Source organism: Macaca fascicularis, chromosome 11, assembly GCF_037993035.2.
Source record: "Macaca fascicularis isolate 582-1 chromosome 11, T2T-MFA8v1.1".
NCBI lineage: Eukaryota > Metazoa > Chordata > Mammalia > Primates > Cercopithecidae > Macaca > Macaca fascicularis.
This window is the reverse complement of record NC_088385.1, coordinates 103,208,765-103,229,491: the sequence shown is the minus strand read 5'-3', so window position 1 is coordinate 103,229,491 and position 20,727 is coordinate 103,208,765. Positions and strand designations below refer to the sequence as shown.

Below are 20,727 nucleotides of genomic sequence, written 5' to 3'. Positions count from 1 at the left end.
GTATGATGGTTATGGTGCCAAATGCAGAGGGATTCGAAGTATATAGGACCTCTAATAAAATTCTTTTTAAAAGGAAGTAAAAATACAGTGGTGTTAAGGTAAAAGTGCAGGCACAGCGCTCTCACCTCTCATTCACTGTCTGTTTAAACCAAGCCCGACTTGTAGACAAACAACTGTAAGTGGAACACACTTTAAAACAGCTTGGTGTTCCTGGTGGGTACTGTTATTTCCAAAACTTGCAAAAATAAGACAGTGACTGATTTCAAAACTTAATAGTCTTCTCATAATGCCTCACATTTAAAACAGATTTTTAAATTAACCGTCAAGATGCACTGAATAAATGAGGAAAATAACATTAAAACTGTCACTGAGGGGCAGACCAACCGTTCATTCATTCATGTCCAGGGAATGGTGTTATGCAAAGACCACCAAAAAGCATCTGATGGAAGAGACTGGCTATCGGTGGGCATTAGCATCAAACATCAATCTGTATCCCAAAGCATCCTCGCTGCCCTTAATTCCCACGCGGGCATCTACCATCCACTGGCTTGGGCAGTCCGTTTTTGAAATGTCATATACAACTTATTACTCTATCTGCTCTTCCAATAACTCTTCAGCGTGAATATATTAACTGTACAAAATCACAGCCAGATCCTGCTTTAGAGGATCTTTTTTTCCCTTGTGAAAGAAAATCATGGCTCACACCTGTCATCCCTGTACTTTGGGAGGCCAAGGTTGGCAGATCACGAGGTGAAGAGTTCGAGACCAGCCTGGCCAACATGGTGAAACCCTGTCTCTACTAAAAATACAAAAGTTAGCCTGGCATGGTGGCACACACCTATAGTCCCAGCTGCTCAGGAGGCTTAGGCAGGAGAATCGCTTTAACCTGGGAGGCGGAGGTTGTGGTGAGCTGAGATCACGCCACTGCACTCCCGCCTGGGCAACGGAGTGAGACTCCATCTCAAAAAAAAGAGAAAGAAAGAAAGAAAAGAAAGGAAAGAAAAGAAAGAAAGCAAGAAAGGAAATAAATTGCCCTTTCATTAGGTAAAATACTTGAATCATTTGGTGTATGTCTGATTTTCTACATCAAGGTCTTAAAGTTTCTCCTTTCTGAAAGACAAACTACTAGGCTTTAATATTTAGATTTAAAAAAAACAAAGGATGTGGCAGAGGCTGAAGGAAGATGCCGCTCTTGTGGTTCAGCTCTGATTGAAATCAAAGCAGGACAACGAGCTTATCTGAGAGCTATGAGCCCCAATCCTTTGAGAATTCACAGTACACTTGAGTCATCTGATGCAAGATGTCTTCAAACAGCATATAGTTTTGTCATTAAAGTAATACACTTTAAGAAGACTTTAACACTCTTCAGATGACTTCATTTGTCATCAATGCAGCATTGAGAATTAACGGTACAGCAACTAAAGGGGTGAATTAAGTGAGGGCAGAAACGCCGAGTGGCTGACGGGCTCTTCTGTTTTTGCCTCAACTATCTAAGATGAAGTCAGTCCATCTATGGGCATTTTACACTGGGCTATGCAGGCAGCAAAGATACGACAACATCTCTCTGCCCAGAGTTTCATCAGTTCTAACTCTCACTCGGGCGTCGCTTGGAGCATTTCGAGACATTTGTGCTAAACTGCTTTTTCAAAAAAGAAAAGAAGGGCTGGGTGTAGTGGCTCAAGCCTGTAATCCCAGTGGATTACCCAGGGGAGGCTGAGCTGGGAAGATCACTTGAGCCCAGGAGTTTGAGGCTGCCGTGGGCTATGATTGCACCACTGCACTCTGGCCTGGGTGACAGAGCAAGATGCTGTCTCTGAAAGAAAAAAAGAAAAGAAACCATCCAATGCCCTCTGGTCTAAATGATCAGTAGCTGGGGCTTGAAAAAAACGTACATAAATGTTAGCAGAAATAAATACCCTCCCAATGCTCATGAATTCTAATTGCCAGAGGGTTTCAAGATCATACAAGGAAACTGAGGTACTGCACCTCACACACAGTCCTAAAGATAATACTAAATGGTTTGGTCCCTTCTCTGTATGTTCATAATGGGATGTGCTGAGATGATCAGGAATCTATGCTTTCTTCTTTCCTGCAAATTCTGTAATAAATCCAGGTTCTCTCCTGACCTCTCATTGGGAAACAATGATTCTTCAAGGGTGGAGACGGTTAGTAAACATTCACTTATGCTCCTACCCTCTGCACAGAACCAGGGCTTCCATCCTACATGGGAAGTGACTCTGCAAAGAGGAGCAGCACCAACTGAAGTCACCTATTGTCCCATTCTCTCAGAAGCAGACCTCCCTCTTGCAGCCTACATCTATAAAGGCGCGTATATACTCCTCACCTTCCAGGGCGTAGGCCTTTCATCTGTGAATCAACTCCAACAAGGATATGCATCTGAGCCTCTAAAGGCCAGCCTTCCAAACTCCAGTAAGGGGACGAAGAGGGGAAGTGACATTTCCAGCTCAATGAGCATTAACCAGAGAAATATTCTTCACTTTTAGTGTTAGGGAATCATTCTAACATTTACACCTCCTTTTCTTGCGTAATAGAATAGCATGATCTTCCTGGGCCTCAGGATCATTAACTCTGAGGATGACAACAACCTACAGGTGCACGCAGAGGAGAACTCCTACTGTTGATTCCTGCAGTTACCCCAGAATAAATTTCGGGCTTATTTTGATGTTGCTGCTGCTGTTGTTGTTGTTGATGTAATTTCTCTATTCTGACAATTAAGTGCAAGGAGAAAAATCTCCTTAATCATACATTCTGCTTAATCAAGGTTTGACTATCAACAAATTGCTCCTTGGCAAAACCCAGCTGAAATGTATTAGGAGACCTAGTCCTCTTCCACCAAAAACAGTTTAGGTATTTAGTCATTCAAGTCTTCATAATCAGATAAGCAGAATCTTTCGTTATTTCCAAACTCAATCAGAAACATCATTAATTTCAAAAAGGTACAGATGGAAGCTACACACACAGGTTTTAGTGTAAGTAAAGAAGGACCTTTAACTGTGGATCTTACAGGATTAAAAACTGGTTATCCAAGGGAACTACGAAAACTTGATCAAGTGAAGTCTTTAATAAAGGACTAATGATGGTTGCTCTACAACGATTAATTCTATATTAAAAAAACTTTACACTGACAGTCTTTCCATATATCCTATCCCATAAATTACTGTTAACCGACCACTCTCAGTATTGATATCAACAATAGGGCCAAACCTTGTCCTCCAGGATACTAACGAATTAACCTCATTTCTATACATCTACTTTTCTTGCAAGTCTAAACAAAAAGTATGGGAAGTGGCATAGAGGAGCTTTTTGGCTGTCTTTATGAGTTTTCTTTTGGAGACATAATCTCACTCTGTTGCCCACGCTGGAGTGTAACGGCACAATCTCGGCTCACTGCAAGCTTCACCTCCCAGGTTCAAGCGATTCTCCTGCCTCAGCCTACCAAGTAGCTAGGAGTACAGGCGTGCACCACAACCCTCAGCTAGTTTTTGTATTTTTAGTAGAGATGGGTTTTCACCATGTTGGCCAGGCTGGTATCGAACTTCTAACCTGCCCGCCTCAGCCTCCCAAAGCGCTGGGATTGCAGATGCGACCCACCACGCCCAGCCTGTCTTTATGGTATAACCAAGAGATCTGCCTGTTATTAATCCAAGTAACTCATTGTCTAGGAAAGAGATGGACATATGCATAGCAACAAAGGGCTTTATCAAGTCCAAAGGCAAAACAAGGTAGGGCTATACTGACAAGCTCCCTGCAACACACACACCCCTGCTTCAGATTATTTTTAATTCATTGAGTGCCAGGTATTGTATAAAGTGCTGAGATAATACAAAGGATGAGAAAAACTGAAGCAGGCCCAGAGGGAGCTTACAGACTGATGGCACCGCAGACATGCAACACATGACGCAGACATGCGCAGGCATCCCCCAATATCCAAACCAAACGGGGCCAAAGTTTCGGACAGTAACTTCAGATCATGAGGGATGCCATGCTATCACATCTATTTGGTTTCTGGGTTATGGAGAAAATAGCATTAATGAACAATGAGGGGCACCAGCCCTATCTTCAGAAAGATGTCTCTAAAATTGTCTAGTTCCTGGCCAGGCACAGTGGCTCATGCCTATAATCCCAGCACTTTGGGAGGCCAAGGCGGGTGGATCACAAGGTCAGGAGTTCGAGACCAGCCTGGCCAGTATGGTGAAACCCCATCTCTACTAAAAATACCAAAATTAGCCAGGCGTGGTAGCGTGTGCCTGTAGTCCCAGCTACTTGGGAGGCTGAGGCAGAAGAATCACTTGACCCCAAGAGGCAGAGGTTGCGGTGAGCCAGGATCATGCCACTGCACTCCAGCCTGGGTGACAGAGCGAGACTCCATCTCATGTTCCTGTGTTTGAGTGACAAGAATTTGGAGAGAGAGAGAATTCAGGTAATGAAGAAACCTGTAAATAAAGCCTGTGGCGGCCAGGCATGGCGGCTCACATTTGTAATCCCAGCACTTTGGGAGGCCAAGGCAGGCGGATTACCTGAGGTCAGGAGTTCGAGACCAGCCTGGCCAACATGGCGAAACCCTGTCTCTAATAAAAACACAAAAATTAGCCAGGTGTGGTGGCACAAGCCTGTAATTCCAGCTACTTGGGAGGCTGAGGCAGGAGACTCTCTTGAACCCACATGGCGAAGGTTGCAGTGAGCCAAGATGGTGCCACTACACTCCAGCCTGGGTGACAGACCAAGACTCCATCTCTCAAAAAAAAAAAAAAAAAAAAAAAAAAAAAAAAAAGCTTGTGGTAAGGACTCTGAAGGCCAGGAGCAGATGACTAAGGGAGATCTACTCTAGGTGGCAGGAAAGGCTTCCCCAGGAAAAGATGGAGCTGAGTGTGAACTAAAGGACATCTACAAATTGGTTAGGCGTGGAGTCTGAAAAATTGAGGGGTCAGGGGAAAATTCCCTGTCAGCATTGACAAAGACCCAGTGGACAGAGGGCAGAGGGCACCCTAAGCATTTGAGGAACTGAGGTAAAGCCAGTTTGGCTGGCCCAAATCACATCTTGCAGCTTGAGTTAGGGGTTTTCGTCTTTATCCTAAGCTGATGCCACTAGAAGATTTTTCAGTAGAAGAGTGACCTGGTCAGATCTGCGTTTTGAAAGGATTGTTCTAGCTCCTAGGGAGAGAAGGGATCAGAGGGGGTGCAAGGGAATGTGAGAACCCTCAAGATACAGCAGTGGGGGCAGACAGCACTTTCAGACTATCAGAAGGAAGGAGGAGGAATTTAACCAGGTGACCAAACTCTTATCTGGCGCTACAGAGCACCCAACTCAGACAGTCAGTGATGTCCCCAAGAATGAGGTGGCTGTGGGTCATTAGAAATCAGTGCTGCCTGTCACAAACCTCAAAAGACTAGGAGGAAAGGAAGCATGGCAGCTAACATTGGCCTTCCACTGGAGTGTTCCTTATTCAATAAGGGGCGAAAATGGAATTCAAGGGGAAACTTATAGGGAGCCCCTTTTTCCACCACAAAACAGCTGTTTACATTTCTGCATATGACTGTAAGTTAGGTATTTGGAGATGACAGCAAAAATTCATATCACACTTTCACAACTCTTAGAAGAAGAACTCAAGTTCTTTCCTCTAAATATAGTAGTACACGAATAGGGTTTCTGACTTGAAAGGGATTATCTCAGCTTCTTCACTTCAATCCCTCTTTTTTTTTAAAAACAAAAAACAAACAAAAAAAAACAGGGTTTTACTCTGTTACTCAGGCTGGAGTGTAGTGCCACAATCACGGTTCACTGCAGCCCTGACCTCCCGGGTAGCTGGGACTACTGGCACGCGCCACCACATCCAGCTAATTTTTGGCAGATACGGGGTCTCATTATGTTGCCCAGGCTGGTCTGAAACTCCTGGGCTCAAGTGATCTGTCTGCTTCAGCCTCCCAAAATGCTGGGATGACACATGTGAGCCACTGCACCCAGCCTCTGCTTCAACCACTTTACCATCAGTCTAAAGAAACTGGGGTCTGGGAAGATTAACTAATATCTTCTCATCCCAATTAGTCTTAAGGTAACACATATTACTTTTGGTTAAATATTTTGCGGATATTAGATAATACAGAAAGGATTTTTCTTTTTCCTTTTACTGTATGATGAGGAAATCTATACATTCTGATTTATTTTTAACCAAGCAGGTTAAATAAAATACCACAATATTTTATCAAGGTATTCTGAAGTTTAAGAATCTATATGGTAGAATCATGAAATTGCCATAATGGAATTTTGCAAATAGCCAGGGATAATGAGACCCCATTTCCACAAAAAATAAAAAAATTAGCCAGAGGCCAGGCTCACTCCTATAATCCCAGCCCTTTGGAGGCTGAGGCAGGGAGATCACTTGAGGCCAGGAGTTTGGGACCAACCTGGCCAACATGGCAAAACCCCGTCTCTACTAAAAACACAAAAATTAGCCAGGCATGGTGGCACGTGACTGTAATACCAGCTACTCAGGAAGCTGAGGCATGAGAACTGCTTAAACCCAGGAGGTGGAGGTTGCAGTGAGCCCAGCTCGCACCACTGCACTCCAGCCTGGGCAACAGAGCCAGACACTGTCTCAAAAAAAAAAAAAAAATAGGCCGGGCGCGGTGGCTCACGCCTGTAATCCCAGCACTTTGGGAGGCCGAGGCGGGCGGATCACAAGGTCAGGAGATCGAGACCACGGTGAAACCCCGTCTCTACTAAAAATACAAAAAATTAGCCGGGCGCGGTTGTGGGCGCCTGTAGTCCCAGCTACTCGGGAGGCTGAGGCAGGAGAATGGCGTGAACCAGGGAGGCGGAGCTTGCAGTGAGCCGAGATCGCGCCACTGCATTCCAGCCTGGGCGACAGAGCGAGACTCCGTCTCAAAAAAAAAAAAAAAAAAAAATAGCCAGGTGTGGTGGTGCACAACTGCAGTCCTATCTGCTTGGGAGACTGGGGCAGGAGGATCACCTGAGCCCAGGAGTTTGAGGCTGCACTGAGCTATGACAGTGCCACTGCACTCCAGCCTGCGTGACAGAACCAGGCTCTGTCTCTAAATACATAAGCCAAAAAACACTTGGGTATATGGAAATATTGTCTCTTTGGGCAGGGTTACATGTATGTATACAATAGCCATTAAGATCTGTGCATTTTAATATATGTAAATCATACTGTAACTTAAAGAAAAAAGAGAGGGGAAGATACCAAGAGCCTCGTTTTCTTTATTCTATTCCTTGGAGTACGGGAGCCCTAGCTTCACCAGTCTTAAGAGGAGGTCTCCGACAGGAGGAGTAAGTCCTCATGTTCTATAGCACTGCAGGATGACTATAATACAGTTCCAATTAGCTACAAGGAAGATAATGAATGTTCCAAACACAAATAAATCATAAACATTTGAGATGATGGATCTAATTACCTTGATCTAAATTACTATACATTATACACATGTAAAAATTCACTATGTACCCCATAAATATGTACATTTATTATATATCAATTTTAAAAAGTAAAATAAAAAGAGAAGGTATCCAGATAACTGTTTTATACCTATCCCATCACTCCCACATTACATATGGATATTCAGAAATTGTTCTTAGTTATAGAAACTTTAAGCATACTTACTATGTGCTTTAGATCCTTGTTTTAGAGTGTGCAAGTAAATTCATTTCAGTCTAATTCAAATTAGAATACAGTAACATAACATCATCTAAATTTCTTCAAAAATATACAAGTAAATTTCTCAGCCATGTTATAAAGTACTCTTATATAATTCCTAGAAAAATGCAGTAATTACTTTCCAGGAAATGTAAATTAATACATAGCAATAAAGTAGTCAATGACTTTATTCCTAGTGGGAATTCAAACCAAATCACAATTTATTGAAATGACTAGTTCAAAGTTTATTTTAAAAATGTTGACATGTATGTAAATCTCCAGTAATGGATGAAAGGCCATTTTTATTTTGGTTTCAGGCAGGAACCATGGGGAGTTGAATTTCTGCATACAATAGTTATTTAAAAGAATGAGTGATCTACCATTTTTGAAGGCATTTAGAATTTCACAGAAGGTTACACACACGCACGCACACACACGCGCACACACACACACACACACAGAGCTAATTTTATTTACTGGGGCTGCTCTATAAGTGGCAAAACTAGAGTTTTCATGGTCTCACTGCCATGTTTCAATCCAAAGGCTGAATGGCCTAATTCAAAGTGGCTATGAACAGCAGTAATCTTGAGCTAAAAATCAATTTAAAACACCAACTTCAAAGTTTGGACACTCCACTGATAGAAAATGAAACAGTAATAGGAGTCACTAAAGCGTACAAATGACACCTTCCTCTCCCTTCGTAGTTGGATAATTTCAAAGTATATTTTCAGTTTAACCTGGTTTCTCTTCTTTCATCATTTAACATTCTATTTTGATGTGTAGTGCCCTGTACTTCCTGTTACTACATCTTGATATTCTACTGCAAATCATGACTCATCCTTAAATCACAGAGAAACTCATCAAAATCCAGAATTTCACAGCACATAGGAACTCAGTCTTTCAAGAGGGCAGCATTCTTAGAACATTACTTGAACCACAGAGGACAAAAAAACACTGAACGAGTCCATGAAGAAATTATGTCAATCCATGGTTGAGCCAACACATTTATTAGATCAATAAATAGAAGCTCTATGTGATAATTTCAGTCTCAGTACTAATTATTAAAATGTGTTAAGTGATAGTTAAGTGAAAAAAGTTATAAAACAGTAAGTACAATGTGCTTTCAATTAAAAATGGTATGTGCATGTGTGGATATACATAGACACACATGCATTTTTTTAAAACTGGACAATTACACATCAAAATGTAAACAGTGGAATTATGGGAGATGTCTATTTTTTTCATTGCAGTTTTCTGTATCTTTGTAAGGCAATTCACATGAATATTTTTTACAACAAGAAAAAAAAACAACCAACCTTTAGAAGATACTATTTTGCTAGCATGGTCTCAAAATGTGTTAAAAGTCGATTTATACAAGCAAAGAGAAATTAAAGATAACTAAGACATAAAAAACTTTCGCCTGAAACATACAAGAAAATCTGACAAAAATGGAGTCCCCTTCCCCTCTCATCTGTATATTTATGTACAGAACCTTAGGAAAGGGTCAGAAGAAGACAGTCATCTGGGCTCTACAGCCAGAACAAAGCCAGAATAGACAGCCAGCCCATTTCTTTGAAACTTTAATGAGACAGCTGGTACAGTGGTTCACACCTGTAATCCCAGCTACTGCGGAGGCTGAGGTGGGAGGATCACTTGAGCCCAGGAGGGCAAGGCCAGCCCTGGCAATATAAACAATTAAAAAAATAAAGTTTCATGAGAAGTCCAGGTCTGGGAAACACGGAGATGACTGAGTCATTCCTTAGGACTGGAAGGGAACAAAACTAACAATTAGTAAGCAGCAACTCACCCTCAGTGAAAAAAGACTCTACTCCAGGAAGTCACATTCTTGGATAGTTTTCTATGAAATGTTTTGGGTTGTCATCAGGTCATGTTTTGCAACATTTCACAGCACCATGTTGGTCTTCTGAATCAGATATATGAATATAATTGGGTACCACAGAACACACAAAATCCAGTATCTGACAGCTAAGAAGGGAATATTGTAATTTACATACACTGCCTGGAAGTCCTTTAAGACCAATTTCAGGAAAAGATTCAAGCTCCAAAAAGTTATTACAAATTTTAATATATGACCTCAGAGTTACATGTACTGTATATTAGCACTTTTGACTTATTTAATGTTTTATACAAGAAAAAGAGGAGGTCTTTAATAAATGTTTAGGTAACTTCAATCCTCAAACGGAGCTGACAAATCACTGCTCTCCCCTATCTGGACTACTGCCATTCTGGTCTCAACAGCATTGGTACCAAGTGCATGAAGATGCTATACTTGCGGAGTTTCAGAGACGGCCTAATTCAGGACATAAAGGGTACACCATCACAATGTCACCATCCGTATGTCACTCTATTATTGCATGTTACTGACCAAAAAGAGAAAGAGAAAATTCGTGAATGCTATGTTATGTATGCGGCCCCAAAAGTACAGCTGATGACTTTTCAATGTCCTATTTGTTGACTGAAAGCATGTTAAAGAGCTTTCATCATCTTCATCATCATTAAATAAGATTTTTCTCAATCCACTATAGAAATGTTGGGCCAAAAAATTCTTTCTTCTGCACTGTTGACTGGTTAGCAGCATCTCTGGCCTCTACCCTCTAGAAGCCAGTACACCTCCTTAGTTATAACAACCAAAAACGTCTCCAGACATTGCCAAACGTCTCCCGGGAGGTAAAATTACTCTTGAGAACCATTGACATAAATGAACCTATGTGTCCCAAATAATTACTTACAAGGAGGAATTCTAAATACTTCCTTTTTTATTTAAAGGAAATGTACTCTGGAGAGTTTACAACCTCCATTCTTAAGGAACTCTCACGCAAAATATATGAGATCTTGTAAGTCTTTTTTCTTATCTATTATAAGTTTTGTTAGCCTACTCACAGCTTTCAATGCTACAATTTATTGAGCACCTACTCTGTGACAGGCATAGCATTAGGGACATCCTGTACTCATGTCCACTGACTCATACCCCAGTCGGGCTGTTTGGGCTGTTTTTAGGACACACTTTGCCACCGTAAAAGAACTGCCAACACCTTAAAAGCAACATGTCTTTGTCAATAAAGGGGCCCCATCGTTCCAATCAGGTTCCTTTTGAACCTTTTTAGTAATTCCACACATTTCTAGGCAACATTTACCTTTTTTTTTTAAACTTTTTTTTTTTTTTTTAAGAGAGCAGAAGGCCTTTGCTATATTTGGTATAGAAAGACCATCACTTTTCAAACTCAGAGGGGTTTGTAGGCAGGATCATTACTGGAAACTCTAAGAACACTTATGGACAGTCTCCTTAACTGCCTGACCCATGTGCCCTCCTAACACAATTTGTAATTTTATCATCCTCATAAACTGAAACTCCTAACTGACCTTTTCCAAATAAATGGGTGCCATGGCGAGAGAGAAAGAAAAAGAGATCAGACAGTATTTTGTAAGGCTCACAAATGGATTTCAGCTCATGAATAGATGCCTGGAATATGCCCCACCCCCTCCCACCCCCAACGACAGCACAGATGGAGAATATGGGTGTGTGTTGAGCTGCTTCTCTCCCCCTACCCCTCAACACACAGACACACGCGGGAAAGAAAAACCCGCAAATCTGAAATCCAAAATGGCCAAAGTGACTTCAAAGTTTTCAAGACATGTCCTGAAAAGGCTCGTTGGGCTGCTGCACCCCTAAGTAAATAAAGCCGTAACTTGTCTCGTTCCCCAGCGCCGGGCTTCCAGGCTGACAGTGGCTGCACAAAACCCCTCCTGTGCCGAGCAGCGGAAACTCCTAATGAGATTAGTTGGTGTGTGTGCAGACATTACTTAGCAATGACTAAGGGGGCTCTCTCTTCCTGCAGCAGCCAGTGGAAAATTCAAGGAACTTTTTCCCCCTGCAGCAGCAGAATCCCTTTAACCCTCTCCCCAGCCAACTCCAAAAACAACTCAGCCTCCCCCTTCCCCGCCACCCCCAGGCTGGAGGACTGGGGTGGGGGGAGTTAAAGACCGGCCAGGGGCTTTCAAAGGAGGGAGGGTAGGAGGGGGCTGGCGGGGAAGGGGCGGGGGACCCCTCGAACACTACAAAGGAAACTGTAAAAGGCACAAATACATAAACCTGAGAAGGAGCAAACCACAGTTTCTTTGTGAGCTCCTCTAGTGAGTCATTTTCAAGATGCTGTCTGCTGCCAGTTTCAAAGCGGAAGCGCATGGCAATTAGTCTTGCCGTTTCCAGACAAGCCAGAAACTCTCCCGACACTCGTTTTTTTTGTTTTTTTTTTTTCTTTCTAAAAAGCCCCTTTTGCAGTTTCTGAAATAACATTTCTTGCTTCCACCTCCACCCGCCGCCAAACTGCAGCTTGTCCCTAGGATGATTCGGTTCAGAAAAGATAACAAAACCGAGACCTTTTATTTTTGCGTTTTAACTACTCCAAAATCTTAATCCCTCCTCCCCAAAAGTTACAGTAGCGTCACAGGCCAACAATAAGTTCGAAGGTAAAGAGGGATGGAGCGTGGAAGGAGCCCCAAGATCATTTCTTGCCCGGTCCTTCTCCAAAACCGTGCCCAGTAAAGACGCCGGCTTTTAAATGTCCGACTGGGCGTGCGCCTGGGGCGGTGACCTGGGCGGGGGTCACCTGCCAAGCGAGAGTGGACGCAGCCCCCAGCCCCACACCTTCGCGACTCATGCCCTCCACCGCCCTCTCCATCCCTGTCTTCCTCCCTGGATCCGAGCACCGATGCCCTTTGCCCACTCGAGGGGAACCTAACTGAGGTCCCAGTTGGAAGGTCAGCGGTGGTCCAGCCTCCAGGCACTCTGCCTGCTCCGGCCACGGTTCTTCCCAGGGACCCGAAGTCTCGCCTTCCCCCGCTCCCCGCGCTGCCTGCAGCGGGGCCCTGGGCAAGCTCTCAGGGTTGTACGCCCGGCGCCCCTTCCTCTGGGCTCGCAGCACAGCCCCAGGGAGGTGAGCCGCGGGCGCAGGGTCCCCGCAGCCCCGGGCCCGGCGCGAGCTCGGGCGACAGCGGTGGCAGCGACGCGGGCGCAGGAGCATCCCCGGCGCCCCCTCCCCGCGGCCGGCCCTCCAGTGCGGACGCACCCCCACCCCCACCCCGGCCGGCAGCCCACTCCGCGGCGCCCCCCGCCCCACCCCCATCGCGCCCAAGAAAAGAAAGAAAAAAAGAAAACTCCACCAAAGAAACTTTGTAAGTGTCCGAGCAACAGGCAGAAGAAGCCCTGCTACCTACCCAGATGTAGGGGAGTCTTCTTCGGGGGGAATTTCTAGGAGGACCCGGGCGAAAGCCCCCGACTTTCCATGCTGACAGGCGTCTGCAGACGGTCTGTGGCTCTTGTAATGAGATCCTGATTTTTCCCCCTTTTTTTCTTTCTCTCGCTCCTCTTTTTTTTTTCCCCTCTGGTGTGTGTGAGAGCAGGAAGTTGGAGCAGTCAGGCCGAGCCGGCTCACTTCCTTTACTGCATTATTCCCCAGGCGGTGTGCAGTCTGTGTAAACAGGCTTTTCCGCCCCGCGCCGCGCGCCCCGGCCGCGGCTGTGCGCCGGGGCTGGCCGCCCAGGCCCGCGCCTCCCCCGCCGCCCCGGCCCCGCGCGCGCCCCGCACCGCCCCCACCCGCCCCGCTTCCTGCGCGGCCACCCCGGGGAGGAGCCTCCGACCCGCGGCGACTCAGCGCGGCCTCAGCCCCACCCCACGGGGAGGAGGGTCCGCCCGCAACCCGCAGAAGCCGCCGAGCTTCCCCCGATGCCGGGGATCCCTCCTCACCTCTCCCCCTGGGGGTCGAGCGCGCGGGGGCACCACGGCGGGGTCGTGCTCTGCGCAGTTGGCCCGGGAGGGGCGTCCCGAGGTGGGAAGGTGGCTGGACTCGCTGTTTCCCATCCGCCGGGATGGAAGAGTTGGGGGGCAGAGGGGAGTGGGGTTCAGGGTTTGGTTGCGCTGGGCAAAGGACTGCTTTTCCTGTGGGTGAGGGCACAGTTTCCGTCTGGGGTTGGAGATGGACACCGTTCCTGTCTGGGTTTTCAATGTTTTAAAAGGCAGCCCTCGTGCTAGCTCCAGCCTGTAATCCCAGCACTTTGGGAGACCGAGGCGGGTGGATCACCTGAGGTCAGGAGTTCGAGACCAGCCTGGCCAACATGGTGAAACCCTGTCTCTACTAAAAATACCAAAAAAAAAAAAAAAAAAAAAAAAAAAAAATCAGCCTGTTGTAGTGGTGGGTCCCTATAACACCACTCGGGAGGCTGGGTGAGAGAATCGCTTGAACCTAGGAGGCAGAGGTTGCAGTGGGCCAAGATCGCCCCATTGCACTCCAGCATGGGTAACAAGAGGGAAACTCGGTCTCAAAAAAAAAAAAAAGCCAGCCCTCAGTGTGGAGGGGGGGAGCGGGGGTGGGGGGGCCTGTGGGGAAAGGATAAGGAACCACAACACTGGAAGCCATGGAAATAACCAGTGCCCGCAGGGCCAGAGACTGAGGCTTGAAGGGAGGCTGTGTGGTCTCAGGACTGGTCTCCACACCTCCACATCCCTCAAGGAGGTCCCACCTCTGAGGACTCAGGCCAGGCTGATAGGAGAGCCCACCCATTGCCCCCACGAGGTGGGGAGGATGCCTGTTGAAGAGCCCCTCCCTTCCCAGGCCTGCGCCTCACTACTCAGGCTCCAGAACCTTACATTCCCATGCCGCCACTTAGCAGCCCAGACCCCTGGTTTTTAAACTTGACCCGAGGGGCTTGTTAAACCACTGGTGGCTGGGCCTCTCCTGGAGTCCCAGATTCAGTAGGTCTGGGGTGGCTCCCAGCCCCGGCTAATGTCAGAATCACCTGGGGAGTGTTTTGACACTCACCAGCGATATAATCAACCCAGGCCAGTTAAGTCAGATTCTCTGGGGGCCGAGCCTGAGTCCTTTCAAAAGGCCCACATTCTAAGAGTTCCTCCACTACATTTGTTTCTATTTTTGCAATCTCTCCTGAAAAGATTATTTGTTTACAAATTTCTCACTGCGATCAACTGTGAGCTTCTAAAGGGCACGGGGTGTGTTTTACTGATTAGTTTCACATCCCAGCTCCAAGTGCCTATCTGAACACACAGGTGATAGGAATTTCCTTCGGGCATTTGCTTCAGGGCTCATGTGGGTAGTCCACTGGAAGGATGGGAGAATGCCCTCCAGACCTCTGAGAAGGAGTGGGAAACCTGTGGGGTGTAGGGTGGGGGCATGGTAGGAGAGTGGGGCAGAAGGAGAAGATATGGAAAAGAGGGCTGCTTATCAATGCCTGATTTCCCACAGCTAATTTTCCACTTTGGGTATTATCCTTTTAATCCCCAGTCGTCGTCTTCTGTCACTCAGCAGAACACCTACAGTGTCCCTATATGATCCAGCTGTTGGACTGAGAGAATGTAAACGTATTATCCTCAGGGGAAAAAAAAAATCCACACAGTTAAGAACTCATGTTGCTTTGCTTTAGGAAGTGTACGCCTGAAAGGAAACTGGTCTGAAAAGGCTATGTTCTATATGATTCCAAACTATATGACGTTTTGCAAAAGGCAAAACTATGGAGATAGTAAACAAGATCAGTGGTTGTCAGGGGTTAGCAGGGAGGAGGGTTGAACAGGAGGAGCACAGAGGGTAAGGAAACTACTACTCGGTATGATACTATAATGTTGGACACATTTGTTAAAACCCACAGAATGTACAACACCAAGAATGAACTCTAATGTAAACCATGGACCTTGGGTGATAATGATGTGTCAATGTAGATTCAATTACAACAAAGGTACCACTCTGGTGGGGGATGTTGATGATTGGGGAAGTTGTGCATGTGTCAGGGCAGGAGGTATATGGGAAACCGTTGTACCTCCTACTCAGTTTTGTTGTCAGTCTAAAATCACTTTAGGGCCAGGCGTGGTGGCTCATGCCTGTAATCCCAACGCTTTGGGAGGCTGAGGTGGGTGGGTCACCTGAGGTCAGGGGTTCGACACCAGCCTGGTCAACATGGTGAAACCCCATCTCTACTAATAATACAAAAATTAGTTGGGTGTGGTGGTGTGCGCCTGTAATCCCAGCTACTCAGGAGGCTGAGGCACAAGAATTGCTTGAACCCAGGAGGTAGAGTTTGCAGTGAGCCAAGATCAAGCCACTGTACTCCAGCCTGGGTGACAGAGTGAAATTGTGTCTCAAAAAAATAAAAAGATAAAATCACTTTAAAAAATAGTGAAAAATAGTCTAGGGGACAGGTGTGGTGATATTACTCTCACCTCTAATACCAGCTACTCAGGAGGCCGAGGCAGGAGGAGCGCTTGAGCACAAGAGTTCACACTCCAGCCTGGGCAACAGAGTGTTTTTTTTTTTGAGACAGAGTCTCACTCTGTCGCCCAGGCTGGAGTGCAATGGTGTGATCTCTGCTCACCAAAACCTCTGCCTCCTGGGTTCAAGCGATTCTCCTGCCTCAGCCTCCTGAGTAGCTGGGATCACAGATGCGTGCCACCATGTCTGGCTAATTTTTGTATTTTTAGTAGAGACGGGGTTTCACCATGTTGGTCAGGCTGGTCTCAAACTCCTGACTTCGTGATCTGCCCACCTCGGCCTCCCAAAGTGCTGGGATTACAGGTGTGAGCCACCGCGTCCAATCAACCCTGTTTCTTAAAAAAATAAAAAATACACACACATGCACATATGAAGTATATGAAATCTTTTTTTTAAAGTATATTCAAAGCCAAACTTAAGTATATTTTAATTCAGTGATTTTTATGCTTTTATTTTTGCACAACAAATCTTTGTAGAATCCTAACATGTAAGGAAGCATGTTTTTGTCAACCAGTTTTATTGTTTTGTAGAAATACCTCATCCAAAACACTTCTGACACACTTTTGGGCAGCTTTAGGGTTTCTCAGCCCATATGAAATCCTGGTAAGTTTCTCTGGTATTTTGAATTGTCCACACGACTACTCTCAGCTCTTCACATGCATGGGTGATTCAGAGCTGACTCTGGTCTTCCTCAAAGCACAGGGCATAGCTTTTATTTTCAGGTGTCGGCAGCTTCTGTTCTTTGCATTCTAAGAGAAAACTGCTATTTGTTTTCCTTGCTTTCCTTCCCACAATCAAAAAGCAGCCAAGGCCAGGGGAGGTGGCTCATTCCTATAATCCCAGCATTTTGGGAGACCACGGCAGGCGAATCACTTGAACCCAGGAGTTCGAAACCAGCCTGGGCAACATGGTGAAACTCCAACTCTCTACAAAAAAATACAAAAATCAGCCAGGCATGGTGGTGCATGTCTGTGGCCCCAACTACCCCAGCTACTCAGGAAGCTGAGGTGGGAGGATCACCAGAGCTCAGGAGGTCTAGGCTGCAGTGAGCCGTGGTCACACCACTGCATTCCAGCGTGGGCAACAGACCTTGAGACCCTGTCTCAAAAAAAAAAAAAAAAAAAAGCAGCCAAAAGATGTGGTATCTGCTATTGCATGATCCATACTCCCTTTTCTATGCTTTTGTTTTAAAACAGTCAGGAGTTAGGACTGAGTAGATTTCAAGTAGGAGTTCTTTAGGAGCCCTTTATAGCAAGTGACAGAGCCCAGGGTCATATATTTTGGCTGGCCAAGAAACAAGTGAGACTCTCTCAGCTTTAAAAAGGACAGCTGAGATTCCACCAGAGATGATATGCAAAATTTGTGTGTTTGAGGAATGAGAGATAGTGTGATACTCTGGAAGGTACACGGACAGGGTCAGGGAGAGGCAGCTCAACTCAACCCTATGTATGAAGAATGGAAGAGGGCTAAGTCTCAAAAAAAAAAAAAAAAAAAAATCAAAGCCTGGTTCCAAAAGAAGGGGTGTATTAGTCAGCTTCTGCTGGGATAATACCACGTAACAAGCAACTCCAAAACTTAGTAGCTTACGGCAACAAACGAGTCTAGGTTGGCTGGGCTTGGCTGGGCTTGGCTCCAATCTGCAGGCTGAATGCATGTTGGCTTCTCACTTCTGGGACCAGGCTAAAGGAAGAGACACCACTTGGGACATGGTTCTCAAGGAGAGTTGGAGCTCAAGTAGGGGTAAGTGGAAACGTGATGTTCCTTAAAACCTCTGCTTAGGACTGGCACACTCTCACTTCTACACTTTAACATCCTATAATGTATAACAGAATGGGATGCTATCAAAAGGAAAGAAAAAAATTACAGATGGATGAGACAACAGAGCGGGAGAAGAAAACTAGTTTTACAATAAACCAAACTAAAATTTACAATAAACCAAGCTGAATAAATAATGTTTGAAGCTTATGAATTGATGAATTTCTGATAGAAGCTCAAAAGAGTGTGCCATCACTACCTTTGAAGACTGCTTCAATATTGGGGGGCTAGGAGGTAGGGCTGGGAAAGAACAGCCAAAGCCTGATGGTAAGACAGACCAGTCTGGTGGAATGTGTATCTGGAATCAGGAATTTGGGGATCCAGTCCTGTACCTGACTTGTTCTAACTATGGGGCCTTGACTAAGTCACTCACCCTCTCTGGGCTGGAACAAGTGTCAGTTTTTACTGATGTTTACAGTGAATGCCAATTTTATATTAAAACAACATGTGTTATGGACTAAGATTCTTAAATGTTCATTTAAAAGCATATTTAAAATTGTTGTATAGACTTGTAGGCAGCCCTCTGTAGGAGTCTGCGGACTCCCTTTTGTGTTGTTAGAGGTATTTCAGGGGGACATTTGAGAAATATTGACTTGGACCATCTTTCTTGCCCTCAGACAGGCCACTCATGGGGCAGAGGTTGGCAAACTGCAGTCCACAGAGCCCACTGCCTGTTTCTGTATGACTTTTGAGTGAAGAGGTATTTGCCTTTTCTTTTTCATTTTTAATTGTGGTTTAAAAAGTCAAATTTACCATCCTAACTATTTTTAAGTGTATAGTTAGTTCTGTAGTGTTAAGTAGATTCACATGGTTGTGAAGCTCACCTCCAGAATTTTTTCATCTTATGAAACTGAAATTTTTTCATCTTAACCAACTGAAACTCTATCGCCATTAAACACGTGCCCCCCGTCTTTCCCTTCCCCAGCTCTTGGCAACCATGGTTCTACTTTTTGTTGCTGTGAATTTGACGAGATACTTTGTATAAATGGAATTGTACAATATTTGTCTTTTTGTGACTGGCTTATTTTACTTAGCATAATGTCCTCATGATCATCCATATTGATCATGTGACAGGATTTCCTTTCTTTTTATTTTATTATTATTATTGAGACAGGGTCTCGCTTTGTCACCCAGGCAGTCCTGCAGTGGCATGATCACAGCTCACTGCAGCCTCGACCTCCCAGGCTCAAGTGATTGTTTCTCCTCCACCTCCCAAGTAAATGGGACGACAGGTACGCACCAACACACCTGGCTAATTTTTTATTTTTTGTAGAGATGGCATCTTGCTATGTTGCCCGGGCTCATCTTGAACTCCTAGACACAAGCAATCCTCCTGCCTCATCCTCCCTAAGTGCTGGGATTACAGGCATGAGCCACTGCACCTGGCCTTCCTTCCTTTTTAGAACTAGATACTATCCCATTGTTTGTGAATACCACATTTTATTTATCCATTCATTTGTTTTGGACATTTGGGTTGCTTCTACCTCTTGGCCATTGTGAGTAATAAGAATCTACGTTTTTAAATATTTGAAAACAAGCCAAAAGAAGGATAATATTTTGTAACATGTGAAAATTATGTGAAATCCAAATTTAGTGTCCCTAAGTAAAGTTTTATTGGAACACAGCCACATTCATTTATTTACATATTGTCTAACACTGTTTTTGCACTGTAACAGCATGCTGGAATAGTTGTGACAGAGACCATATGGCCCATAAAGCTGAAGATATTTACTTTCTGGCTCTTTATAGAAAAAGTTTGTCAACTGCTGGCATAGGCAAAAGAGATTCTGTGCTGTTTTTGGTTTGGATTTTTAACTGCGTTTTCTTTCTCATTTCAGACAAGGCCCTTGCTTGCCACATCACGTAAAAATATTACGTGTCTTTAATACACTTCACATCCAGGAACTTCAGCTTCAAAGAAAACCAAATGCTCATGCTTCATTTAACTCCCCTTATTTGGTCTTCCGAAGAGGTGAAGAATAGCTGGCACTCACTGTCCCAGACACTGAGATGGCATTTCAAGATTTTCTCTGCAATCTGGTCTCTGAACAGACCTGAGCCTTTGTCTGCTAGTTCCCAACCCTGGTTACACATCAGAACCATGTGCTCCAGGACCTGACCCCCTGGAGTCTGAGGTTGAGCCCAGGAAACTCTATGTCTCCATATTTCCATCCAGACACCCTCTGTCTCCATGAAACCCTTGTAAATGTCTTACTCACTCTTTAGACATGGCTTAAACCTCACCTCCTCTAAGAAGTCTTCCAAGATTCACCAGATGAAATGCATGGCACATTTCTCCTACACCCCCACAGAACCGTGTTTGAACTTTACAGCTTAGACTTATTTCTATGACTTGCTTCACTATGCATTCCTGTCTCTACATCCCTAACACCTGCCAAGAAAGTGCTAAAAAATTTTTGTTGAATCAATCAGTCCATAATAGAAGAAATGATGTAAAATACAGTTTTGTAAATGATGTTATACTGTACTAATTGAGATATGTGAACAATCATTGAGAAGAAGAATAATTAATGACATTTGGGGGGAATTAAAACTGATTCCAAGCTTCATATTTTTAAATTTAAAACATGACTGAAATTCATTAACACCCTGTACCCTCACACCCACCCTGAATCCACATCATACCTTTAGAAAGGAAGGGAGGGTAAATACGTAGCGGTAAAGTGTCCTAAACTCCTAAAACGGTGAGACATTGCCATCGTTTTCGAGATGCATACAAATGAGAATGTGTACTGACCAGCTGCCGGTCAAAATCACTTCCTACATGCTATAAATCTGATATGCCCAGAAACACACAAATGGTCTTTGACCCTTTCCCTTTCAGTGATGCCCAGAGTTCCTGTGCAAACAACTATTTTGGATTTTAAATGTGTAGATCAAGAAAATCGAGTATTTTATCTTTTGCTGTTTTGATCCTAGATGGT

The 20,727-nt window shown here is 44.7% G+C and overlaps 1 protein-coding gene and 1 long non-coding RNA gene across 2 annotated transcripts in view; one reads left to right on the top strand and one right to left on the bottom strand.

Moving 5' to 3' along the window:
- Positions 1–13,238, bottom strand: part of ELK3 (ETS transcription factor ELK3) — a 78,343-nt gene extending 65,105 nt beyond the window's left edge. Inside the window, exon 1 of the mRNA XM_005571917.4 lies at positions 12,909–13,238. The gene's annotated coding sequence lies outside the window, so the exon portion shown is untranslated. The remainder of the gene's footprint in view (positions 1–12,908) is intronic.
- A 5,160-nt stretch (positions 13,239–18,398) lies between these two features.
- LOC135966113 (uncharacterized) lies at positions 18,399–20,359 on the top strand. Its single transcript, XR_010579217.2, has 3 exons — positions 18,399–18,482; positions 18,917–19,014; positions 19,621–20,359. It is a non-coding gene; the product is annotated as an uncharacterized lncRNA (long non-coding RNA).
- The last annotated feature ends 368 nt before the right edge of the window (positions 20,360–20,727 follow it).